The sequence below is a fragment of the Protopterus annectens genome, chromosome 4.part0, assembly GCF_019279795.1.
Source record: "Protopterus annectens isolate FY-2018-M chromosome 4.part0, PAN1.0, whole genome shotgun sequence".
In the NCBI taxonomy this organism is placed as follows: Eukaryota; Metazoa; Chordata; order Ceratodontiformes; family Protopteridae; genus Protopterus; species Protopterus annectens.
In genome coordinates, this window is record NC_056733.1 from 1,210,298,420 (window position 1) to 1,210,323,558 (window position 25,139).

Genomic DNA, 25,139 nt, shown 5'->3' on the forward strand with positions numbered 1-25,139 from the left:
AGTAGTCATTGAATCTCCAAATGACTTAGCTGTCCTTCAGGAAGGTTTGTACCAAATAAATAACTAGTGCTATAATCATGGATCGAAACTAAATGTGGAAAAAGCATTATCATATTCTTTGGCAAGTCATCTACCCAGAAGAACTATCACATTGACTCTACACCCCTAAGAGTTGACACAGTTGTTTGGAATTTGAGAACTTATGAGGGCAGTGATCTAAGTTTTGACCAGCATGTGTGCATTGTCATAAGAAAGTCCTTCTATATTGTACAGCTTATAAACAAAGTGATTGTGTCTAGATCTAAGTGTGTCATTGCTTCCCTTTAATCAGTACTCATTAGGCCAGTAATTGAGTATAATGCCCCCTTTGGCATGTGTCTGTCCAGTCACCTTTAACAACCTGAAGACCAATAGAGATACTGAGACTTCACAATATATCCTACATAGACCAACTCAAAGTCCTGTCACTATACTCAGAGTCCTACTGACTGTTAAAAAGTAACCTGTTTCTGGCATACAAGGCATCCTCCCACCCAATAGTGATGGATTTATTGCATGTCAGCAAGTCAAATGGCATCAAAAATACTCATTGTAGGAATTGAAACCTGTTTTGCAGTGTCAACAGAACAGTTTGGAGGGACAGGTTTATCTCACAGAGGAGACAACTGCTCTGGAAAATACTCATCCCTGTCCCAATTCAAGCTCAACCTAGAGCTATTAAACAGAAATAGAACATTTACCTGAGGACTGCCTCCCTCCTGTACTGCTAATGAACAGAGGCAGCTCTTAAATGCTTTATCCTATGCATGGGTACCCTCAAATTATCTAAGGTATGATCCCAGTTATTCTCACTAGGGGGTGAAATATAATTATTTACCATGGGATGGGTAAAGCCAATTTAAAACCAAATGGGACAGGTTAATTCAGAAGGTGAGTTGTGCGGCATATAATGATTTTTCTTCCATCAAGGTAGAAAAATGAAAGGCTGAACCAACCATCTAAGTATCAACATTTTGGAAGACTCTGTACTATTTCTGACAAAGCTTACTTCTCACATTGGACTGCTTATATTCTAACTCTTAAGTATACCAGGTAATGAATAATTGCTGTATTCTACTGTAAAATAATTTTGGCTATATAATGCCATTTTTGTTCCTGGGCACTACACTTTTATTTAAAGTGTTTTCGTCACAAAATAAAAAGATCACTGTTTTTGGCATTATTCCAATTGGTGAAGACTGCAGTGTTAAGAGACCTGGAAGCATGAATACAAGGCCTCTTATCCCCTAATACCAGCCCTTCCTGGTATTGAACTTGTGGCAAAGTAGCAATTCTGTACTGTCTATGAACCATCTCAGAGAAGAGAGCCTTAATACCTAAATCCTTACGCACCAGATCATAACTAAAAGAAAACTGCTGACTTCTGCGAGTTTGAGGGCAAAAGTTACCTGATAGTAGTCAATTCTTACACTACAGAGCACTCCAAATAGCCAAAAAGTCCTTGATCCTCACACAGCTTTCACATCACATTGAGCAACTCAACACAGAGCCACAGTAGTAAGCCCTTTTCAGGTAATGCCTGAAAAGCAAATAAAGACTAAAATATCAATATTTGAGTCTAAACTGAGGCAAAAACTATTCAGTATAACGCAATTAAACAAAACAATCAAACAGCTAATGCTCCATATAAAAGGCTTCACAACACTATTCTCCACATGCATTACCTTTGTTTCAAGGAGGCTAGCCAGTGCTCCTAAATTTAGATGATGAGAGAAAGAAGGAAATTACAGGTGCTGCAGTGTGAAAAATCGATTGACATGCGTGCCAAAGAGAGAGGATGTCAGAGTCATATCCAGGCAGCTCCTGAAGAGCTTCAACTTGAATGCTGTTCCTAAAAGTAATCTTGAAGTGTCTGGGTTGAGAATAACGAGACCTATAAGCTGTGATTTTTCCTGTTTCCTCAAAAGCATTACTACAAACCAGTATTCAATACAAGAATAGAGGTTTCAATCCGTAATGGCATAAGCCACCTGCTGGACACCAAACTTATGAATCTCCTGCATATTCATAAGCCAGGCAGTACTAGAAATACAAGGTCTAGGGATTTGAATTTTGTCTGTGTCTTAAACAGAACATGCTGGAGAGATAAATATGTGTCCCAGAGACTGCCACTCCTATGGAACAGGCTTCCCATCCTTGTGAAGCTCAGTTCATCTATTATCCAGTTTAAGTGCAACCTAGACAAGTGGATGGGGAATAGAAAGTTTAAACTAGCCCTAGCACCCATGTCTCTTATAGACAGAGGTAGCTTATAAATGCCTACCCATCAATATCCTTTTCGGATTCAGGACATCATTATTCTTTTGGGAAAACTTGGCTAGGATTAGAAAGGCCCCCTGAATTGTTAACCTGGTAACAATCTATGAATCTCTGAGTCTATGACAGACCATGCGATGTCTAGTCACATGTAATAGTTCTTGATTCTGTTGAAGCTGTTTTCTTGGTTGACTCTAAGCATAGTATTGGTCAATATGATTGCTTGCCTAACAGTTTTCCTTCCATAGGTTCCATTTCAAGTACTGTTTGAGAGAGATATGAAACTCTACCCCTGGAACAGGCTGTCGCCAACTTTAACTCAACTTTTCCAAACCTCTTAGAACAACAAGCCCCCATAAAAACAAAAAGAATAAAAAACAAAACTGCCCTTTGGCTAACAAAAAACACACTAGTAACTATGCACCTTAGAGATAAGGCATGGTCATCATATCAGAAACATAGGACTCCCCTAGCCCATAACGAATACAAAACACTCAGAAACAAAGTAAAAAAACGTATCATCTCCGATAGACAAAATTACTTCTCCATAATCCAAAACAACAACAAAACAAACCCTCAAAAATTTTGGAAATGCATCTCTACCCTCCTTAATCCCAACAAACCAGATAACCCGAGCCCAGACCCTAACACTCCTGACATAGACTTGGCCACTCAATTCAACACCTTCTTCATTGAGTCTCTCTCCAAACTAACCTCATCCTTTTTATCTTCAAACCCCACCACACCCCCCACTACACCCCAATCCTCCCCTACCAACTTTTCATCCCTCACCACTGCTCATCCCCCTATCTCCACTCCATCATCAACATTCTCAAATTCTCCCCCCTCCCCCCACCATTCTCACTAAAACCTATACCCACATCCACCATAAAAAAACTAGTGCATAAACTAAAACCATGCTCTAATTCCCCTGATAACATCCCTTCTTACTTTCTCAGTTTAGCTGCTGAAGCCATTGCCTAGCCCATCAGCATTTTAATCAACCGGTCCATTCAAGAAAGCTCAGTACCCCAAATCTGGAAAAAGGCTTTTGCTGTTCCATTGCACAAAGGAGGCAGCAATAACAATATTACTAATTTCCATCCCATCGCTATTCTATCTCTTATCTCTAAACTTTTAGAAAAGTGTATTCACCTACAACTCTTACCATACCTCTTAGACAATAACCTACTAAATCCAACACAACATGGTTTCAGACCAAGACACAGTACTATGACTGCCCTACTCTCCTTCCTGGAAGCTGTGAATAAAGCCCGGGACACAGGACACATTGTCTCTACCCTCCTACTAGATCTCTTTAAAGCCTTTGATACTATCTCCTACAATTTACTACTAACTAAACTCTCCAAGCTTAACTTGTCACCCTCTTCTCTGAACTGGTTCACTAGTTACTTATCCAATAGATATCAGGCAGTGAGATGGAAAAAAGCCACTTCCCCTTTCATCAACACCCCAACCGGTGTTCCCCAAGGATCTATACTGGGTCCCCTGCTTTTCAACATATTCATAAATGATTTCCACAACTCTATCCCTTCAACTAAAATTATCCAATATGCAGATGTTTCAACTATAATCTGCTGTGCTACCTCCATCCCCACACTACTAAAGCTTACTCAAGACGCATTCTCAGCCACCGAACAATGGATGAAAACAAATCACCTTGTACTCAATGCCTCCAAAACCAAAGTAATGGTATTCACCCCCTCTAAAGCTACCTTTTTCAATCCAAGTAATTTCACTATTACTAGTCACAACAATACACCCCTAGAACTGGTATCTGAGGCCAAATTACTTGAGGTCCAAATTGATAGCTTAAATTCAATTCTCATCTTCAACTAAACATAAAAAAAAACCACCAAAAACTCGGCATGCTCTACAGACAGAATTGTTATCTTACACCCTCCACCAAACTCACCCTATCTACCACATTTCTCATCCCATCCCTCCTCTATGGAGCCCCACTTCTAACTAACCTACAATCTTCTCACAAAACACAACTCTCCTCTTGCTATAACAAAATTGTCAAGTTTGCTACCTCCCGCAAGTCCTCCTCACACCACTGTTCGGCTCTCCACAAACTAAAATGGTTAGAACTACCCAATCACCTCACCTATATCTAACTGACTCTTGGACACAAACTCATCTTCAATCGCTCCCTCTGCCCATCCCTCTCCTCTACATTCAAAATGCACCTCCCTGATAGAATTCTAAGATCTAACAAACAAAACTTAATTGAACTGTATAAATCAATTCGTCCCCCTGGAAAAAATCTCTTATCCTACAGTCTTGCTCGTCTCTGGAACTCCTTACTCCCATCCATTTGTACCATCACAAATCACTTCTCATTCAAAAAATCCCTTCACTCACACCTAATTTCCCAGTGGGAATGCTCCTGCTCCCACCCAACATAATCTCCTCATACTGAGAATTTCCACTTCTCCTCCCCTATTCAAAATGGGAATTTCTACTTACTCTCCTAAACTCATAGATCTTGCTCTTGCTTGTATTAGCTTTTTCTGAATACTTAAAGGTATCTAAGTGTAAATATACCCTAAGATGGAAAAGGTTCTTTGTTTCTATATTGAAAAGTTCTATATCAGCACATATACCTTTCTCTTGATTGTATTAAGCTACTCATCCTGAATGTATGAAAGATATCTCCAGTGTAACCCACCCTAATTTATAAAAGCCTCTCGGTTTCTATATTGTAAATTGTTTCCAGCGATACAAGATTGTAATATTTGTATATGTTTGTACTCTAGCCTACTGTATTTCCAAGTCCATAGGAATTGTATAATTGAAACTAAATACCTTATTGTAACCATGCTAATTGTTTTTGGAGCTTTTCTCCCCAGGACTCCATTGAAAACAGGTTCTTTTGGCCCGATGGACTATCCTGGTAAACCAACTGCAAATAAATAAATATACTGGAAGAGAAGTTGGTGATTGTTTACTTTAGGACACAACACAGTACTTTGCACAGATGTGAGTAGTGCCAACTTGACTGACATCCTTATGGGGCTGCCAGTTAAGTGTTTGCCATGCATTTTAATTGTTAAAAAGGGTAATATACAAAAAACTTAAAGCCATCCAGCATTACTGACAATGTCAGTAAAAACAGTCATGCACATCTAACAAGGGGGCTGCCACCCCCTTGCTATATATAGATTAAAGTGCCTTGCAATTGTTTTGGGATGTGCAAGGGTATAAGCCCACTGAGGGACATTACACTGTTTTTTTTTTTATTATTATTTTCAATCTCATCATCTTAACAAAAAATGTAATTCACATGATCATTATTTTCTTTAAAAATAACAGGTCTAACATTATTAGGTCATCCCACATCACACCATAGGCTGGTACTTTCTACTACACATCCTGGTATGTCTTAATATAAAAAATCACTGGGAAATCAAAGTATCAGTCGGTTAAAAAAATTGTAACTCAGTAACATGAACAGATAAGTCACTCATTCAATTTTTCTTTATTGAAAATAAAGTCAACTTCAAGTGTTGCAATTTCACAGCTAATTGGAGCACAACATGTAAAAATATTTAGAGTACCACATAGTCAATACCATTCAAAAATGTTAGATATATGTGACTCAGTTATGCATATGACTTTACTCTGTAATTTTGTAGAGAGGGTTCGCTCTCTCCTAGGGGGAGTAAAAGTGATGATTAGCATTTTGGAGCTGTAATAAGTCTGTATATATATTTTGAATATGTATTATATTGTTGTCCCTTCAAGACAAATGTATTGAGTCTGGGACAAAAGGACAGAGTATTTGTGATGAATGAACTGTTAATGTTATTCTTACTATTTTGTACAAAATAAAAGCCGCCATTCTTATTGAAATGTTAATGTTTCCTAATGTCACCGACACTGCCATTTAACATGCCTGAGAAATTAGAAGCATATACCATGACAGGAAATTTGAGTGGGCAGCGCCATCTCCTCCAAAAGAGCTGTCACTAGTGGTGTACCTCAGAGTTCTGACCATGCATCACTCATTTTTTTAGTATTTAATTCTCAGAGGTCAAAGCTGCTGTTATTGATTTAAGGCTGAACAACTTTGCAGATGACGGCAAACTTGGTGAAATCGTAAACTTCCCAGAGGACATCAAGATCCTCCAAGATGAGCCTTCTCAATCCAACAGCTAGTGTCAAACCATGAACTAAAACTAAATGCTAAAAACTGTACAATAGTATCCTTTGGCAAGCAAGAAGTCCCTTCTAACTATTACACTGATAATACACCTGAAAACTGATCCCCTAGTTAGGAACCTGGGAACATATCTACTATTGTAAGAAAGTCATTTTTATTGTGCAACTTATTACTAAAGATAAGGTGTCCGTGTCCTGGGATGTGATCCTTCTATTGTATTCTGCACTCACCAGTCCAGTCATTGAGTATAATACTCCCTTTAGTATGTATCTGTCCAAACATCTGACACAGCTTGAATGCCCACAATGTGTTATTACTAACAAAATCAAGGTTCTAAATCGTAATTGTAGGATTGTAGGAGATTATTAGGCTATCAACCCAGAGGTCATTTTAAGCCTAGCCATTTCATCTCAATGTAATACCATGAAAATGCTAGTCAAACTATGCTGCCCATTTCAAAGCCTTGTCCTTCTTCTTGGTTTCATATAGGCTGCTGAGGGGTGATCTCTGCCTCACATACACAGGCTCAGCAGACCCTACTCTGTCAGACATATTGAACATTTGCAAGTCCAGTGGGGCATAAACACTTGTTCAAGAAATCTCAACCTGTTTTGCAACATAAATAGAACATGTAGGCTGGATAGATATGTTTCACAGAGAATATAATTTCTTTGGAATTGCCTTCTTTCCTCATAAAGCTAAGTACTTATACTTTTCATATATAATCTGGATGAAGGTATGGCTAACCACAAATTCACCTCTGGTTTAGCAGCCTTGTCCCTCATGGATAGAGAAAAAAACGTAGCTGTCCTGCTCATTTATGGGTTATTCATATTTCAAATATAAGAGCTAAAAAAACGGATTCTAAAGATCCTCACAAATTAATAGCCTAAAAAGTACCTATGAATCTATAAACCTATGACAGTGTCAAAGTCAAAAATTCAAAGTAAACTTTGTTGTCACTTTGATTCACACAATTGCGAACTGAGCGAAATTACATTTCTTCGGACTCAATGTACATACAATACATGGACTACATTTAACAAGACAATAATACACAAAATTCTGTTGACACAGATGACAAATATAGCAATAATAAATACTTGCATTGTTGCACTGATTTAACAGATTGTCACTCATTACTAGATTATTAGCATATTTTCACTGGAAAAATTGCACTTAAGCGATTGATTTAAGGCCTACATTTATACTGCAAAGTAAGGCAGTTCAGTTTGATTACTGCTGACTTTGCTCTCTGGGTGCGGGTAAGACCTTGTTACATATTGCACTATAGAGAATTTTCAGTATTGTTGGATTACTGCCTTAATGTCCAGTGTGAAGGGTACTGTTCCTAGAGTTCAGTAACCTGATGGCTAGTGGACAGAAGCTGGTTCTGAATCTTGTGGTTTTGCAGCGTATGCACTGAAAGCACCTTCCTGATGTTAAATGTGAGTACAGCTTGTAAGCAGGATAAGTGCTATCCCTGGTTATTTTCCTTGCCCTGCTGAGACATCTGGACATGTGCAGGTCTTGTAAGGATGGGAGGGAGGTCCTGATAATGCTCTCAGCCACATTCACTACCCTCTGGAGGGACTGGCGCTTGGAAGCAGAGCAGCTTCCATACCATGCTGTAAAGCTGTTTGTCAGTATACTTTTGATGGTGCCCCTGTAGAAGGTTGTGAGAGCCATTGATGGCAGGTTTGCTCTCCTCAACCTTCACAAGAAGTGAAGCCATTGGTGCGCCTTCTTAATGATAGTATTTGTGTTGGTTGACCACGTCAAGTCTTCTGCAATGTACACCCCCAGAAATGTTGTGCTTTTTACTCTCTCAACTGTTTCTTCATTGATCACAAGTACTCTATGTTGCTCTTCTTGTAGTCCACAATTATTTCTTTGGTCTTGTTGACATTTAGTGCAAGATTATTGCTATAACACCAACTTATGAACTGACTCACCTCCTCTCTGTAGGCTGTCCTGTCATCATTCCTGATGAGGCCCACAACTGTCTTATCATCTGCAAATTTGATGATATGGTTTGAGCTGTGCTTGGCAGTACAGTCATGGGTTAGTATGGTGAAAGACAGGGAGCTTAGGACACATCCCTGTGGGACTCCAGTGTTCAGGGTGATGCTCTCAGATGTTTTCTTGCCTATGCACCCTTTCTGAGGTCTATCTATAAGAAAGTCCAGAATCTAGTTGGATAGTGGAGTGTTGATGCCCAGTTGAGACAGCTATCCGATTAGATGTGTACTATTTGTGTATACTGTTTACTAATTAAAAACTTTCAGAACCTTCCAAATAAATTATCCTTTCTTCACACTTGAAAAAAAAATGCTGACATAGAAATATACTCATGACCAGAGAATTGTACCATTTCCTAAAAAGATAGACATGAAGCTTAATTCACGTTAAAAGCTTTCATACTGCTGAACCAGCAGCAAACTTTGTTCTTTCAGGCAAAAAGACTACAGCAAGAAAAACTTTGCATTTTATTGAAAAACAGATTATACTCCTAGGTAATCTTACAGGACTTTGCAGAGAGGGAAAGTCCATTACTAGAAGAAACAAGCATTCTAAATTTGTTTCTGCAACCTTGTTGTGAGGGAACTAGCCACTCATGCTTTGCTGATGAGATCAGTAAAAAGGACAACATATGCATGACCACCATAGTGTGGTTTGGCTCTATTAGCCTGAATGAAACCACAAAGACTTAAAAAGTGAAAAAGTCATGGTCATTCAGAAGCCATGTAGGTGAAACACTGAACTTGTCAGAGATTTGGGATGCATGGCTAGGCTTAAAACTGCCTTGTGGTTGTTAGCCTAGTACACACCTAGGAACCTAGGCTGAGACTAAAAATGGAGTTTGTTTGACATTCATTTAAAACAAGCAGTAAAAAATAAAACACCAAAAACTCTCAATAGGATAAAGCCCTACCTTACAGAAGACACAAGGAAAGCAATTGACACAACTTTCCTATGCCCCACCCTTTTTTACGGTGCTCCCATTTTTATAACTCTACATACCACCCAATCCCGCTTACTCGAACAATGTTACAATAAAATAGCAAAATGCGCTGCTAATATCTCACGCAGAACACACCACCGCTTACCTCTTAAACAACTTCAGTGAACTGAGCTGCAACCTACCCTAACCTTATGTCAGTTATTCACCACACACAACCTAGTATACAAATCAGGTAAATGCCCCAGCAACACAATTCATTCTTACTCTACTGATACAATCCTTCACTCCACAAACACCTATTACTAGTCCCAACATCTAATAGCTCTGCAGGTGAATCTATATCCTCCTCCTATGGTTTCAAAATTAGGAACCCCATCCCACTCATGTTAAAACAAACCCAGAATTTCATAACATTTTACCATCCCACTCATGTTAAAACAAACCCAGAATGGCATATCATTTTACCATCCCACTCATGGTAAAACAAACCCAGAACTGTGTAATATTTAACCATCTCACTCATTTTAAAACAAACCCAGAAGAGTATAACATTTAAACAACACCTGTTGAAAACATGGTCATGTACATGCTTTTCAATAGGGTAATACCTCAATTCCTTAATATCCACTAAATATCATCAACAAAACAGCATAAATAATCAACCACACTTTATATTTCTTATTGAAAACCTTTAATCTACCCTCTTCTGGCTTCCTGCTACTCTCCTATGAAACATCTCAATGTATGCCTCCCCATGCCTTTTCTTTAAACCTCTCCATTAAACCATCTCTCCCGCATACCTCATTAAACTTCACTATGTTCTTTGATCTTTCAGCTCAATATATTTGCATCTATGTGCTGCCATTCTCTAGGGCGGCCACGGTGGTGAAGTGGTTAGCATTGCCACCTCACAGCAAGAGGGTTCTCTGGTTTGATTCTCGGCTGGGGTGCCTTCTGTGCAGAGTCTGCATGTCCTCCCTGTGGTCGTGTGGTTTTCCTCCGGGTGCTCCGGTTTCTTCCCACATCCCAATGACATGCAGTAGGTGGATTGTACACTCTAAATTGGCCCTGGGCATGAGTATGTGTGTGTGTGTGCCTTCTGTGGAAGGTTGGGTGCTGGGCTGGCAACTTGACACTGTAAAACTCCACTGCCAGTCATGAGCGGACAGGTGATCTGCTGTAGCAACCTCTAACCGGGAAAAGCCAAAAGAAGAAGAAGTAGTACTGCCATTCTCTGGAACTTCACAATCATCTCCTTACCGTCATTCTTCTGTGCCTAATAAACTACTCCTTGCATCCCCTCTCCAACGTATAGCAGCCAAATCACTCATCTATGAAAGCTGTACATAAGCCTAAACATTCAAATCACTGTTAAGAAGGTGTGCTGCACTGTAGTTTTCTACTAAATTTGCTTTTAATTGTCGCATATCTCATTATTTTTCTCTCTTGTTGCTGATTAATTTAGGCCGATAGCTATTTCTGTAACACATACATGAAATAGCCTATATCTGTACTGCGATAACTCTACTTAGCTGTTCTTAGTGTGCCAGGTTATTTATTTATTTTTTTTCTCTTGGTTAATAGTTAAGGTCCATTAGTTTAGAATTCACTTTTGTCTTCTAACCATTAACTGACAATTATTTGTATTGTTTTATTAGAACTTATACGCTTCTTTCTTACTGTAACCTTTTGTAAAATTAATGTATGTATTTTACTGTGGAGCTTTTCTTCCTGGGCCTCTGCTGAAAAGGGGTCTTGCACCAGGTCAAACCCCCAGTAAATAAATCCTAATAAATAACGAATAAATTAATTGGTTTATGTCAAAATTACCTAGCATTCCAGGACCCAAAAATCCTGCAGTTTACAAGAAATCATGTTGATCTTCCAAAACTTCCAACAAATGCCAAAGCTCAAAAGTAACTTACAGAAAGTCACTTTTAGTGAACCTCGAACTATTTTTTTTTTGAGGGACTATGCACTAACACTATTTCCATGTTTTAACACTTAAAATAACTTACTGAAAGTTACTTTAATGAACCTCAAACTGTTTTTTTTTTTTGGGGGGGTAGTATGCAATGACATTATTCCCATGTCCAACACTACAGTCACATAGCAGTGGGGTAAAGGGCAAATTCCAGTGGTAATGAAATGTCAATGAATTTAGTTTTTAGCAATGGCAACTAGTTTGACACACCTGGAAGGGATGGCCTCTGTCAACCATTTTTAAATGGCTGTAAATAATTTATTGATAAACCATTGCTGTGTGCTTCTAACCTCTTTATCATTTTAGTGTCAACACTCATTCATCAGCACTTAGAAATCCTCATTTCTATTTCTAGTGCCAAAACTAGCTGACTGAGCTGTAGGCTTTTAACCAATTACACTACAGCTCACACCAAAACAAAAAAAATTCTTGAAAATGTTTTCCATCTAAAAAATGTTACCAAAATAAACAAATAGTTGTTTATTATCACTTTGTCAGCATATTTTTATCAGTGGAAGAATTGCTGTTGTAGCATCAAGGATGTTTACAGATTCTAGTCTAATAGCTATGGGCAGCTAGCTTTAACAGCAGCTGTTTGGAAACCTTATTAAAAGGCATTAATTTAATTAGCCTTACCTATCTTAATGTCAGTATAATTATATTAAGCTTTGGTGCAGGTGGTGTTGAGTGTGTGTGTGTGTGTGTGTGTGTGTGTGTGTGTGTGTGTGTGTGTGTGTGTGTGTGTGTGTGTGTGTGTGTGTGTGTCTGTGTGTGTGTGTGCATGCGTGTTTGTTTTTACTATTTGTTAGCTCACTGCCACTGGAGCTCCCTGTATGAAAGCTATTACTATATGTAGATGACTTTGTTAGCAGTTCACATCATGTAATTAAAATCACACTTTAATTGATCATAGATGATATCTCACATTGGTTTTATGAAAAGTAACTGTTGCTAAAATTTAAAAAAGACAAAATTTATATTTCATGGTGCAACATCTAGATGCAAATTAGTCCTTACACTAGGACATTATTACTTAATCACGCAGAAGTACTGGGGTGATCCTTTGACAATGTAGCAGTACAGCAACACCAACCTCTCACAATAGAATTCCACAATCAGGCAGAAGTATTGGGGTGATCCTTTGACAATGTAGTAGTACAGCGACACCAAGCTCTCATAACAGAATTCCACAATCAGGCAGAAGTACTGGGGTGATCCTTTGATAATGTAGCAGTACAGTGACACCAACCTCTCACAATAGAATTCCACAATCAGGCAGAAATACTGGGGTGATCCTTTGTCAATGTAGCAGTACAGCGACACCAACCTCCCACAATATAATTCCACATCAGCAAGATGTTTCACTGGTGCTGAAAGCTTTCCAAATTCTTCACAGATGAGGCAACAGTTACTACTTAGTAAAGTACTCTGATGTCCCACCTGGGACAGAGATTGACATTACCATATAATGCATATTCCAAGAACCTGTATGACATGCTTGTGCTAGCTAATAGAATTTGTTGGCTATTTTTATTGTCTTCTAAAGTAGAATATCATTGTTAAATAAAAAAGTCAGGTGAATCTCAATTAAACAGTATTTCATTTACTGCTGACCACTAGGTTATTGAAATTAGAGACCTGAATATTGTCCTTCCATGGTTGACAAGCCTACAAAAAAGCATTACCATATGCTCGGAGACGCACACACACACACACACACACACACACACACACACACACACACCACACACACACACAATAAAAAACAGAGAGTGCACATACATAAAACAATTTGGATAATGCTATAATTTACTAAGGAGTAACAAGATCTGTCAGTAAAATAACTAACTTTCTGTAACCTAGATATTTCTAACTTTGTACTTTACATTTGGTGTAAGGTTTTATTTAGCCTACTCAGCTGAAATGATATATTCTTTAAGCATGAATTTCACATTTTACTTATGATGCCACTGTCAATGTTTTTTTTGAGTTAGCACTGTCTTAAAATAATTGTATTGGGACACAAGCAGGCTTAACAGTGTGAACTGCATACGTCAGATTCATATCGACACTCTTTGTCTTCCGTAATATTTCTACATACTCCAAAAATAAAGAGTTACATTATCAAGCTTCATGACAGAGTCACCTGTGCTCACCTCAACCATTCTGCTATATCACAAGTTCTTCTACATACTTCTCACTGATATTTTTATCACCCCATAGAGCTGCAGACTGAATCTTGGATATTAACTTCCTGTAAAAAAAGAAGACAGCTGCACTGCTTGAAACACCCATCTTTACCTCACACCATTTTACCTTGCAATCTTTCAATATCTGTACTACCTCTGAACCGTTAACTTAATGACTCTACTTTCCAAACCACTTCCATGCACTTAAATTGTCTCTTTGATTTACAGCTTATTAATCCACTGTATCAGCAAGGCGGTAAGAAATTTAAAATTGTACAAAGTATCTTAAGTCACTACATTGTATTTAGGAATGGCATAATGTCTACAGTGTACATATGTGTATATGGTGCATGCTTAATTTATTTAGACCTTTGATACTTAGCTACTCACAAACAGCAAATTGTCTATCTATTTTGAAATGTTAATATAGCATATCCTGAGGCTTCCCTTTTAACTCCCAGGCTGTGAATGAAATGGGTCCATTTGGAGTCTGTCCATTACCTCGATTTACAAACAAAACAAATAAATAAATAAATAAAATGTGTTGCAACACTTTGTGTACTAGCTGAGTTAAGTACAAACGTGCAGCGTTAAATATTGTACTGCATTTTATTTTTCCGTCTAATTGTTTCATTGAATATTGTGGTCTGTGTCTCTCTGCAGTTATTTATTTTTCTGTTTATTTGTTTTGTAGAATACTGTGGTCTCTCTCTCTCTCTCTCTGTCTCTCTCTCTCTCTGCTGTAAGTGGGAGCTATTGTGTTTCATTTTATTGATATTCTGTGTTAAACTCTTAGTCTAGAGGGTTTCTCTGTATTTATAAGTGTTATCTTTGAATTTATTACTGCTCAATATCGGAATTGTTTGGCTTTCTGCTATATATCTACAATAAACTGCATTATTAGCTGAGTTAAGTACAGACTTGCAGTGTTAATTGTACTGCATTTTATTTTTCTATTTAATTGTTTAATTGAATATTGTGGTCTGTGTCTCTCTGCAGTTATTTATTTTTTCTATGTATTTGTTTCATACAATACTTTGCTCTTTCTCTCTCTCTCTCTCTCTCTCTCTCTCTCTCTCTCTCTCTCTCCAGTTAGTTTCCTGCCTTCCCTCCCTGTTCTTCTTTTGGTATTAATCTTGGTGGCTTTGGAATTGCCTGCCCTTCCTGTAAATGTGTGTTTGAACACTCCTCCTGGTTCTTTCTCATTTGCTCACTCAACCGAGTATAGTGAGATCATATTTTGACTTCAGACACCCCTACCAGTCCCATCTGTTTAGTTGTATCCCAGCTCAATCCCAGTCTAGTGTCACTAGCTCATTCTACCTAATACAGAGAAAGGGCAAGCCACTTAGGTCCTTAACCTTGAATTATCTTCTGTTTCTCCTATCTCCCTTTCCACTTTACAAAAAAAAATTCTAAGCTTGTTCCCACCTTTCCTGTAAATAGTCTAGTCCAGATACAGATTTGCTTTATCCAGGACTGTTTGTAAGCTTCTGAGCCCCCCAAACCTTTCTGTGTTGGAGAGAAGCCTTCTAGATTATCAGTGGGAGTGGTAAGCACTAGGTAGCCTATCTACCACAAGAGTGGTTTCTGGCCCAGAAATTGTAGTTCATTGTCCATTTGAGCAGTTTTTCCATCTCTTTCAACTTTTGTTTAAAAGCCTGTGTTTGCACTTGTTTCCTGCCTTTCCTGTAACTAGTCTAGTCCAGATACAGATTTGGGGTATCTAGAACTGTTTGTAAGCTTCTGAGCCCCCCCCCCAAGCCTTTCTGTATTGGAGGGAAGCCTTCTAGCTTATCAGTGGGAGTGGTAAGTCCTAGGTAGCCTATCTACCACAAGAGTTGTTTCTGGCCCAAAAATTGTAGTTTATTGGCCATTTGGGCAGTTTTTCCATCTTTTTCAACTTCTGGTTTAAAAGGCTGCATTTGCACTTGTTTCCTGCCTATCCTGTAACTAGTCTAGTCCAGATACAGATTTTCTGTATCCAGGACTGTTTGTAAGCTTCTGAGCCCCCCATGCCTTTCTGTGTTGGAGGGAAGTCTTCTAGCTTATCACTGGGAGTGGTAAGCACTAGGTAGCCTATCTACCAGAAGAGGAGTGGTTTCTGGCCCAGACATTGTAGTTCATTGGCTGTTTGGGCAGTTTTATTTCCATCTATTTCAAATTTCTGATTTAAAATCCCACATTTGCACTTGTTTCCCACCTTTCCTATAACTAGTTTAGTCCAGATACAGATTTGTTGTATCCAGGACTATTTGTATTTGTATTTGTAAGCTTCTGAGCGGTGCCAGAGCCTGCTCTTCAGTTTGTCCCTTAGATCTACTAGTTCTCTTCTCTCCTGCACATTTACTAACTTATTAGTCTAGCACTTTGCCAGACTTCTTGTAGCAATTATTGTAGCACACAAAAGTGCTACCAGCACTAAACATTCTACAAGAGAACAGCTCCAGTACTTATTATTAATGGCCAGCCCTCCAGGCATGTCTAAAGGTCAGTTCCCTGTGCTTTCTCCTATTAAACTGGTGAACTTGGGCATCCTGAGGCAATGTAGCAACTGACTCATGTACACTCACAGGCAACCCTCTCCTCTTACCTCCCAACACTCAGACTTGCAAAAGATGCATTTATATATCCAAATTGGAAACCACACACTCTCCAGACAAGACTGGAATAGCTGGACAAGAGGAGAAGGTCAACACTTGCACCACACCACATGGAACACATAGCCCTCCAGAACACACACCAGCACTGCCTATACATCAAAACACAAACCACACGCCCACCTTCATGGAGGCTCTCAATAAAAATCTATCCAACAGCAGAGACCTCCAAGGCAGAAATGCACTTGACCACCATAACACAACACTAATCACAAGACACATAACTCTCCTAAACAGTGTGCCACTCAACCAAAGGCCCTAAGGCAAAACACCATGCCCAACACGCTAGTCATAGGTGACACAATAGTGAGGCACACTGATGTCCCACTCACTAGGCTGAATAAAGAGAAAGTAACAGTCAGCTGCCTGTCAGGTGTCAGAATCCACCACATAATGCATGCACTCAGGTCCCTCAACAACAGGTACAAATATGACTCTGTCATTGTACATGTGGGTGTGAATGACCTGAGACATACCTCCCTGGACTCCATAAAAAGAGACATGGAGGAGCTCTCAGGTTAAGTATCCCAGGCAGGTATGACCCTAGCCCTGAGCAGCATCCTACCATCACCCAAAATGATACCACAGTACAAGCAGAAAATGATTGATTTCAACAATTGGTTAAGTTTCTGGTGTCATTCTAAGGGGATCCATTATCTGTCTGCCTGGGATGACATGATTGACAGACCTCGATGCTTTGTCAGAGATGGCCTGCATCTGACATCCCTGGGCTTCCGGATACTGGCCAAGGCTCTTGCCATCCCTATAGTGCCTTTTTTTAGGTGGTGTTCAAAAGACCAAATTACCACCATAACAGCTAGAAACAAATGCAACCGAGGGTCATGCTGCTCAATGCTAGAAGTCTAAATTTCAAAATGCACTCACTCGAAGCACTCCTTAAAATGGAGAACATCGACATTCGTGCTGTAACAGAGACCTGGTTCAAGGCAGCAGAAAGCACCCCTGCACTACCAGGCTATAACTCATTCCACACCATTTGGCCCCAGAACTTGGACCGAAGCTCCAAAGGTGGCGGTGTTTCCATATTCATAAAGGATGTGCACACCTCTAGACTGGTAGCCCAGCATAATGGATCAGAGATACTTCAGGTGCAGCTAACACTGGGTAAGACAGAGATTCAGGTCGTAGACTGCTATAGGTGCCCAAGTATGTCCCAAGACTCTCACTCCATGTTCCTAAGCACCCTGGAGAATATTAGGGTCCAACCTAGCACTCTCATACTGGACGACTTCAACTACCCCTCCATTAGCTGGAAAATTACTCATGTACCAATACACTTGCCCAACGTTTCCTGGAAGTCATTAATTTCAATGCCCTGGACCAGCTCGACTGTTGCAGTCATTACATTTGGGTTATCTGCTTGCAGTAGCTCTCAGTCGGCCTAATTAACAAAGTCTTGGGTCCTGCGCTGGTTGCTGTCCCTTCTTCCATGACATCAGGTCGTCAGGGGTATAAAACATGCAGCTGATGCCATTACATCAGTCTTTCTTGCCGTGCAGTGCCCAATGCAGAAGCAGTTCGCAAGTGCCGGTTGTCCGACTCCTGAAATTTTCATTTTCGAGTTTCAGAACCGAAGTCTTCAACTAAAGCTAAGTACCCACTTGGGGAAACTTTTTCTTGCTCCTTACTGATGTCAGTAAAAGTTAATAATTGCATTACTTGTGGAAAACAAATACCTCATAAAGATTTTAATTTGTACTGTATTCCTTGCCTAGGCCCTGACCATGACATACCTTGCCATCAGTTTTGTGCTTTATTTAATCAGCGTACTATCCGTCATCGGTATATTTTTGCCTCTAAATATTTTGGTTCTCAGTTTAATTATCCAGAAATGTCATTGGTTAGCCATCCGACGACTGGGATTTCGAAAAAACACAAAGATAAAGACAGAGACAGGCCGCTGAGGTCCAAAACTGCCAACGACGCTTCTCTTAAGCCAGTCGCCAGTTTGCCGGTACTCAATGAGGTGCTTTCGCAGCCCCTGATACCCACTACTTCTGATTCGCAGGCCTCTACTGAGACCCATTCGGAGTCCAGTATGCCACGAGATGCTTCAACTATCGAACCCCTGGATGTCTGTACCTTGGAAGGGTCCAGAGCCACTGTGCAGGCACCGGCTTCTGAGGGTGTATTCAGGCCTATGGACTTGCATATTAAACAGATGCCTCCTTCTTCATTTAGGCCTAAATCTCGAACCATGCCTAAAAAAACTGACGCCCAGGGTGCATGCTCAGGCCTCTATGCCTAAAAAACAAATGATAAGAATGGCTGAAGATCTTATAACTCTAATCAGGGGAAGCCCACCTCCCCCTTCTAAGAGAACTAGGACTGAAGGTTTTTATGAATCTTCTGACCAGGATTCTGATTTTTCTGATTCTTCTGATGATCTAGATTTGCCCTTCTCTACTTATGAGGATTCTGATGCAGAGGACTCTATTCCCTCTGCTTCCCCTCCAGAGGATTTTTCTTTTAGTGAAACCTTACATACTCTAAGGGAGCATTTCCACTTAGAAAGCCAGGATTTTTCTGATTCAAAAAAGAGGCTTAGGGATTTCTTACTCCTGCCTCAGTATAGGCCTTTAGCTATTCCTCCTGTACTAGACATTGTTGATGATGCTTTTTCGGAATCTAGTTTGGCCCCTGATGCTTTGCCTCCTGCTCCCAGAAAACCTGACAGATATTACAGGGTTCCTGATTCACACAAGTTCCTTTTTAAAACTCCTATCGCAGATCCAGAGATTATTTCACAGGGACCCAAGGGCATTAAGGCTTTTACTGCTAAAAATCCTACCCCTTCTGATAGAGACTCCAGGGCGCTGGATAGATGGGGTAAGAAGGTTTACACTTCTGCAACCTTGGCCATTAGGGCTTTAAACTGCCAGTTTCATATATTAAACTATCAGCAACATGTTATTGGATTGCTTAAACAGAAAATGATGTTGATTCCTGACTGTGCGGAAACTAAAGAATTACAGGATTTAATGCATTCTGCTCAACAGGTTGGAAAACATACTTTGCAATGTGGATTTGATTCATTAGAGGCCTTTTGCAGGGCTGCTGTTACTGGGTCAGTGCTCAGAAGGCATGCTTGGCTTAAGGAGCAATCTTTGCCTGATCATGTTAAAGCTAAATTGTTGGATGCTCTCTTAAATCAGGAGTGCCTGTTTGGCTGAGGAAGTTCTTGAAAAGGTGAAAGATAAAGTTAAATCTATGCAAACTGTTAAAGATTTCTTACAAGTTCAGCCTCCTAGATTTAGTAGGCACTGGCCCTCTAAGAATTGGTCCTTTCCAGTTCCTTCCAGGTCTTCTCAAGCCAAACCCAGACGCAGCAGAAACCCCAGGTTTCAGTCCCAGGGGACACACAAGACTAAGCAGTGGGGGTTCTGCACCCAAATCAGGGAGTAGTAAGACTCCCCCCCCCATGGAAAACTGTCTCAATGACTTGCTTTTAAAACTTCCAAGCACTTCCCAACTGAATGCTCCTTTAGGCAGAAAGATTGGTCTGCAGGCCAAAAACTGGGAACTCATTACCCAGGACAAATGGGTTTTAAATATAGTGTCCCAAGGATACAGATTTCACTTCCACACCTTACCAACACCAAGCGGGTGGCCAGATCTACCCCCAAATCAGTGGGCAGACGCCCAAAATCAAGTACTCTCTCTCTCTCTTAAGCATGGGGGCTATTCAGTTGGTACGAGAAGAGGAAAAGGGACAAGGTTTCTATACGAGACTTATACTGGTACTCAGAAAAGGTAATACATGGCATCTTATCTTGGACCTATCTACTCTAAATACCTTTCTGGTGATTCCAAAATTTAAGATGCTGACTCTTCACCAGCTGCATCCTATGCTAGGCAAAGATGCATGGTTGGCAACACTAGACTTAAAAGAAGCATACCTGCACATCCCTATCAGGGAGTCTTGCAGAAGATACCTATGCTTCAAAGCAGGCTACATGCACTATCAGTTCTCTGCACTGCCCTTTGGCTTATCTACTGCACCCAGGGTATTCACAAAGTGCCTAGCTCCAGTCATTGCATTCTGCAGGCAAAGAAATATTCAAATATATCCATACCTGGACGATTGTCTAATTCAGGCAGAAAGCCAGGACATACTTTTGAATCATCTGGCCTTTGTTCAAAGGGCACTGACTTGTCTGGGGTACACCATAAATGAAAAGAAATCACACCTGGTACCCTGTCAACAAATTATTTTCCTGGGAGCAAGCTTGAATACAACTTCCAAGATGGCTTTCCTCACGCCAGAGAAACAGACTCATTTGACAACCTACTTCAAACAAGTGGCCACAAAAACCCAGTTATCTGCAAGGCAAATACTGCAAGCCTTGGGGTTCATGGTCTCCTGCATTCTTCTAAGTCCATATGCAAGGCTGCATATGAGGAAACTGCAATAGTACCTCAAAAGCCTATAGTGTCAACATTCACAGGATCTGGAAGCTATGACTCCTATCATACATTGCCTACGCCTAGAGTTCCTTTGGTAGGCAGAGGTCTGCCACCAAAACAAGGGACTACCATTCACACTACCCCCTGCCACCCAAACCTTAACAATAGATGCATCAGACTATGCATGGGGGGCTCACCAGGCAGGGAAGTGCATTCAGGGCAAATGGAACCCAAGTCAAATGCACTTACACATAAATCAAAAGGAAATGTTAGCTGTACAGAATGCTCTGACAGCCTTCAAGGACCACATTCTTCCAGGACAACTAAGGGTAAAAATGGACACCACCATGGTCATGTGGTACATAAACAAGCAGGGGGGTACACACTGTTACCTCCTCTGTAGACTAGCCATGGCATTGTGGAACACAGCCTTGAGCTACCAAGTGAATCTACAAGCTCAATTCCTGCCAGGAAAACTAAATACACTGGCGGATGGACTAAGCAGAAACCTCATGGATCCACAAAAGTGGAAACTGGAACCAAGGATTTTCAACATGTTGATAAGCAAATGGGGGAGCCCAGATATAGACCTGTTTGCCTCCCCCCAGAACCATCAATTGGACAACGTTTGCACAAGGATTCCCCACAAACTAGCTTGGAAAGTGGATGCTCTATCCTTCAGCTGGAAAAATCTATCAGTTTATGCCTTTCCTCCTCTGCCTCTGCTCTCCAAGGTACTACTAAAGATCAAACAGGACAAGCCAAGGACGGTTTTAATTGCACCAGACTGGCCACGTCAACATCGGTACCCCCTCCTGTGCAGTGTGTCATGCTTGGCCCCATGGCACCTGCCTCAGACTCCTTCCCTGTTGTCTCAGCAGGAGAACCAGATTCTGCACCCTCAGCTGCAAACCCTGAACATAGCAGCCTGGCCAATTACATAATCTCTCCTTTACCACCCCTCAGTAAATCAGTGATGGATATAATTTTTGCGGCTAGGAGGCCTAGTACTAGAAAATCTTATGCTGCAAAATGGAAAAGATTTTGTACCTGGAACCAATCTCAAGGGATGAGCGCAGCAGTGCCCAATTTACCTCAGATTTTACAATATTTGACTGAGATGCTTCATAAGGGATTGTCCTTTTCCTCCATCAAAATTCATGCCTCAGCCATTTCAGCTCATTATAACACAGAGCCTCCCCTCTTCTCTCACCCACTGCTCAAGCAGTTCCTTAGAGGGGCCAAAAATTTAAGGCCACCAAGGAGAGCTCCAACTCCAGCCTGGGACCTTAACTTTGTCTTGAAGAAACTCACTCTTCCTCCTTTCAAGCCAGCTACAACTGCAGATTTAAAATTCCTTTCCTGGAAAACAACTTTCCTTTTAGCAATCACTTCTGCAGGAAGGGTATCTGAGTTACAGGCCCTTATGACAGTGGAGCCTTTCATCATCTTTCATGCGGACAGGGTGTCCCTCAGAACCAATCCCTCCTTCATGCCCAAGGTGGAATCCAGTGTGGCTCTTAATCAGTCCATTCATTTGCCTACATTCTTTCCTAACCCACAGAACAAAGGGGAACGGATGCTGCACTCCTTAGATGTGCATAGACAACTTAGATTCTACTTTGACAGGACAAAACCTCAAAGGAAATCTGAGCAACTGCTGGTGGCATTTGCTGCAGGGACAGTGGGGAAAGCTATTTCAAAGCAAACCATTTCAAAATGGGTAGGCCACTGCATTCATTTCTGCTATAAGCACCATGGAAAACCCATCCCACAGGGCATCAGACCCCATTCAACCAGGGCTGCAGCTACCTCTACAGCCTTTCTCAGGGGCGTCCCTAGAAGGGACATCCTAGAAGCTGTTACCTGGAGTTCTGTACATACTTTCACCAAGCATTATCATTTTCCAATTTTCTCTAAATCCAGAGCTCGTTTTGCCACTGCAGTCTTGCAGGTCCTTATAGCTGGTCCTAAGTCTATTTAAATACCTCCTCCCAACCTTAGCTTTGGGAATCTACCCAAATGTAATGACTGCAACAGTGAAACACGAAAAACATTGTACAGTTGTGTACAATTACCATAAATGTAGATGTTCGAGTGTATTCACTGTTGCAGTCCTGGTTACCCTCCCTCCAGCCCCCTTTCTTCTTTTGGCTGTACCTCTTCTCTCACTTACTATACTCAAAAAGCTTTTTGGTGTATTTGCTTTTTTGTTGGAGGTATATCCTTGTATTATAGATTTAATTGCTTCCCATTAGGGGGCACCTGACATCTGGGGCAAGAAAAACGGATGTAATGGCATTGGCTGCATGTTTTATATCCCTGACAACCTGATGTCATGGAAGAAGGGACAGCAACCGATGCAGGACCCAAGACTTTGTTAATCAGGCCGACTGAGGTCTACTGCAAGCAGATAACCCAAATGTAATGACTGCAACAGTGAATACACTTGAACATCTATGTTTATGGTAAGTGTACACAATTGTACTTTCTTATCCCCTCTAGAGGTAGCAACATCCTTGACCTGGTCATTACTAACATGGGTGACCGTTGCTCTACGCCAATAGTCAACTCCTCCCTGGTTAGATCTGACCACAAACTAATCACCTTGGAAATCCACATCCCTTTCACCCCCACAAAGGTAACCACCATGAAAACCTTCTCCACAGCTAACTTTGGGCTCCTAAAAACAGAGGTGGCTAACTTCAAGGCACCCATGCAAATTGAGAATAGTTACATAACTGCCGAATCATACACCAATGCACTGTACAAACAAGTACAGCAATGCATGGATCTCACCATACCCAATAGAACCAAGATGCTCTCCTCCCAAAATAGGAAGCCAGTATGGTGGTCCCCTGCCATAAACAATCTGTACAACAGAAGGAGGAAACTGATGTGGAATAAGGTGAAGTCCCAAGACTGGAAAAACTCCGTTATCAGCCTCAACAAAAAGTTGAGATCCTTCATCAAATCCTCCAAAACTAGCTATGAAAACAGAATTGTAGCAGATAGTAAAGACAGACAGTAGCTAAACCACCAGATGTGAGGCGTAAGACCAATGTTGTCACTGGAACTGGAGTGGGACCTACTGGTTCAGCTATCTGTTTACCAGGCCAAGTTTTTTCTCGGCTTCCTCTTCCTATAAGCACAGGGGACACGCAGTCCCCGAGCAGGATACGCAATCTAGGCAACCAAGGGCGGAGGAAGAGGAAACTATCCCTAGGTGTGCACAACAGGACTATCAAGAAGATGTGGCAGGACATCACCAGTCCATATTTTACAATTTGTTCAATAAGGTTTTATCTAGATATGAAGCCTCTGTATTGGAAAAAGGGCTTTCTTTTATCCCGGCAACAAGGGTGGACTTGGCTAGCACCGTGATGAATGTAAGACTATTTGGCCGTAACTTAATGCTGAAGCTATTATTTGCTAATGGCAATGGGAATTATACTAGCTTCAGGAAACCGAGTACATTTATACCCCTTAACAATCCAGTTGTAGAAAACTTCTTGAGACTGTGTGAAAATGATTTAGTGTCTGCTTTTAATGTTGAGTATAGGCCACCTGTATTTAATAATTTGACTATTAATGAAAGACATGCATTAGAGGCCCTATGCAAGGACGATTCAATAGTAATACATCCAGCTGACAAGGGAGGGGCGATTGTCATTATGAATAGGAGTTATTATTTTACTACTATTACAGATATGTTAAATGATCCATTAGTCTACATCAAGATTACATTGCATGATATACAAAATATTATAGCTAAGGTGCATGATTATATACATGATTGTTTTGTTGATGGTTGTATTTCAAAAGGACTTAGTGATTTTTTTTACTGTTGAATCACCCTGTGTACCCACGTTCCATGTTCTCCCTAAGGTACATAAAGATCTTAGGGCACCACCATTTAGACCTGTTGTAGCTGGTGGTGGATGGCTTATGGAACCCTGCTCGATCTATGTGGAGAAAGTACTTACACCCATTTTGGATAAGTCTGTGGTCATACTTAGAGATTCTAAACAGTTTTTGCAAGTGCTTTATGAACATGTGAATGGTAGGACCATTTCCAGTGATTTGCCTACTAGTGATGTTGGACATCACATCCCTATTCACTGTCATACTGAATGATGTAGGGATTGAGTGGTTAACTAGATACCTATATAGGGATGGGACACTAGATGATAAGAAAATTGAATTAGTAGGGTTCCTATTAGAGATCATTTTGGAGAACAATGCATTCCTTTTCAACAATGAGTATTATCTACAGTGCTCTGGCATAGCTATGGGCACCTCGTGTGCCAAAAGCTACACCAATATGGTGCTGGCGGAATGGGAAGACACAACAAAGGTAGAGAAAAAACAAAGAATCCAAAAGCCAGCAAGAAGAAAAACAAATCCA